Here is a 3,383-nt window from a genome sequence, read left to right as displayed (position 1 = left end):
AAAGAAAGAAAGAAAGAAAGAAAGAAAGAAAGAAAGAAAGAAAGAAAAAGTGACAGAGGACCTGACATGTGAAAATTCCCAGAAGTCTCTATTTTGTATGCCTTCTGAATCCAAACTTGCTCTTTTCCCAGGCAACTCTCTCCATATGGACATTTTCATCCTCATCTTTGCCTTGTTAATGACCGGTATTCTCCTCACAATACTTTTGGTGTTGAATTGCATCCCCCACAGAAGGTGTGTTACAGTCTTAATGGCAGAAATATACCTTTGAAACAAAGGTATTTCTAGATGTCATTGAGTTAAGTTGAGACCATACTGAATTAGAACAAGCCCTGAATTCGAGGACTGAAGTTTCCACAAGAATGCAGGGATTTAGGGACAGACAGGATTTAGAGAAGATAAAAAGACAGTTGAAGTGGAGATGAGGTTGACAGAACTCTAAGCCAAAAGGTACCAAGCAACACCTTTTGGCCCCAAAGATGATGCAGCAGGAAGGATTCCTCCTGGGAGCTGGCGGTGGGAATGGCCCTGCCTATATCCAGACTTTAGATTTCTAACCCAGAACTGTAAGAGAGTAAGTTTCTGTTATCTGAAGCAGCGCTTTGCTATGGTTGCCACAAGAAATTAATAGGCTCAGGAGTCATCACCTCCTATTTCCTCCCCAGGAACATCAAATACAGTGTTGAGCTCTTGCTCCATACCATCCGCTGCATCCATCACCACAGCTACCATAGTACCACCACAGCAACATGATGTTATTCTATAAAGGGGTCCTATTCTTTCCTGGGCTGTCCCAATTTTGAGGGTCTAGAAGCTATCCTTGTTTTTGTGTCTCCAGTGCCTAGCCTTCAGCACGAAATTCAGTAAGTGTTTAGGAAAATGGGATAATGACAATTTCCAACTGTAACGAATCTACCACGTTCTTGTGTAAAACTGTTCACATCTCATGAATTCAGTACGTGCAGTTATGGGACCCTTTAAGCCAACATTGTTGAATTTTAGCACCTATTTAGTATGTGCTACAGGAAGAAATATGGAAGTCAGATAATTGAATAATTTGCAGGTGACTTCTTGGGTACCTCCAGTCCTGGCTAAAGCATAGAAAAAAAATTTGAATATAAAATATTGAGGAGGAGAAAAGAGGCCTTGGGTTAGTTTTTATGAATTTAGCATCCTAGAAAATCCCTTCGAAGTCAAATAAAGTCATTGTAATTCATGAATTCAGAAATGTGGTGCAAATGCAGATGAAGACAAATAGCACAGGAGCCATCTGAGGCAGGCAGATTCATGGGGGAAATTAGAAGCTGCCATCAGCAGAGTTAATGGAGAGTTCACTAATCCTAACTTTCACCCAGGATAAATGGAATCTTGTGCCCTGTGCCTCTTCTCCAATTCGTTTTCAGGTTAGGTCCACCTCTCTGGAGACAATGAGGAGGAAGGGTACTCCTTTTACTACCTTCCCTCATCCCCAGGATGTATGAGCTGCTGCTGTGCCATTTGGAGATGACTGTTATGAATTTGGAGCATGTTTTCTACTTTTCTAAATAAAGAAAGAGCTAACAGATCCCCTGTATGATGTAGGGATAGTATCTCGCTGTGTTGTGGGTAATGACTGCTTGATGCTAGACTGCTCTTCAGATGAGTGACAGAAGTTGTCTGCGGGACTCCGGGGATGCTAGGCAGAAAGTCTTTTCCTATCAACACATTAAAAAAGAATAATTACATGCTGCAGCACATGGCACTTTGGCTGTGTGTGTGTGTGTGTGTGTGTGTTACTGAAAAGAACTTTGAATTTAAGGCCAAGATAAGTAGCATATTCGGAGACCAAGTCTTCAGTTGTGTAACACTTAATCAAGCCTCCCAAACTCGTTGCTTATATCTAATTTATATATTACATACAAACGTGTAATGAACACTGGGTTGCTTCCAACTGTTTTTCCATTTTGGATGATAATCCTAAATCAGATCAAAGATGAGTTTAGGAATAGGTACGTAACCCAGTCCTAGAAATGAGATGCAAGGGAAATCTTCTAAAGAAACTTGTCCTTCGCTCTAACACACAGCCACAAGGAAAGATGGTCTCTCTTCTGCCTCTGGACATTGTGAAGCGTGACATGCTGCAGCCATCTTGCAACTGAGAAAGAGAGCCTCACCAAGATGACAGAACATAGAACTTGAACACAAGTCCTTAATGGCATCTTTAAAACAACAAAGCACACAGATCTGAAGCCTTCTGAATTCAGGGATTTGATGTCTTAGAAAATAAATGCCCTTACTTGTGTTGGCCGTATTTAATGTTTGTTGTACATGAAGACATGTAAATGCCACATTCTGCTTAAGTAGCTCTGTAGAAAGAGCAGACAAGTGATCAACACCAGCCCCAAAATCCCTTTGGCCAAAGTCAGTGTGAACTGTCTTCTGTCCTGGTGAATCAACAGAACCCAGTTAATACTGGGATTCGTATCAACAGCTGCCATTTTCTGAATATGTTGTGTTTGGTCATGTTATGGTGTGCTTTGCCTTTAGGTCAGCTGAAATAAAATTTTAACTACTTTATTGATGAAAAGGCTGAAACACAGATGGTGTGTGTACTATGTACAGAACCCACTGTTGACAAGAACAGATACTGTATAATTTAGGTTTCTGAAGCTCCAAAGTCAATGTGTCTTCATTGTCCCACCTCTCCTTGCTGATAGGAGGGACAGCCACTTAATTGTAGAGAGCCCCTACTTTTTTGAAACTTATTTTTAAGTAGCTCATCATCTTAGCAGGGGAGTATTAATTCATGTTTCTCTTAAGAGTTTTTTTTTCCTTATTTCCCAGTCTGTTTGTTTGTAGCAGCTATTAATGGAACTACTGAATAAAATGACTGTGGTTTTTCATTTCTTTTATCCTTGCTGATTTCTTCTCCTGGAATCTCTCTGTCACTATAAGACCAACTGCTACACAACCTTGATATTCTAGTTTATACCCTGGGGTGAGCCTCCAGCACCCCAGGGTATAAATCACCATTTTTGGGGACAGTTTCCTTACTGCATTTGTGCCTTTCTACTGACATTCAGTTTTACATTGTAATAACATCATCTAGGAGTTGCTGACCCCTTATAGAATATAAGCATATTAAGTAATACGTGTCTGACCAACCTTGATTTCTTTTATTACTTAACATGCAGGGCAGGGTTCTATAAATGCTGAATGAATGGACAGATGAGTGAGTGCATGCATGAATGAATGGCATTTACAGATTCACAAATCTTGGGTCATATAGACTTGTTAACAAGTAAATACATGAGCCCTAATTAGCAAGTAAGTTTAGCAAAGTGGGTAAGCAAAACCAAAGTGACAATAATTTAGGTTTTTAAAAAGTAAAGACAAGCATTATT

The sequence above is a fragment of the Psammomys obesus genome, unplaced genomic scaffold (assembly GCF_907164565.1).
Source record: "Psammomys obesus unplaced genomic scaffold, mPsaObe1.curated_primary_1811, whole genome shotgun sequence".
NCBI classification, from domain to species: Eukaryota; Metazoa; Chordata; class Mammalia; order Rodentia; family Muridae; genus Psammomys; species Psammomys obesus.
This window is presented reverse-complemented; position numbering follows the sequence as displayed.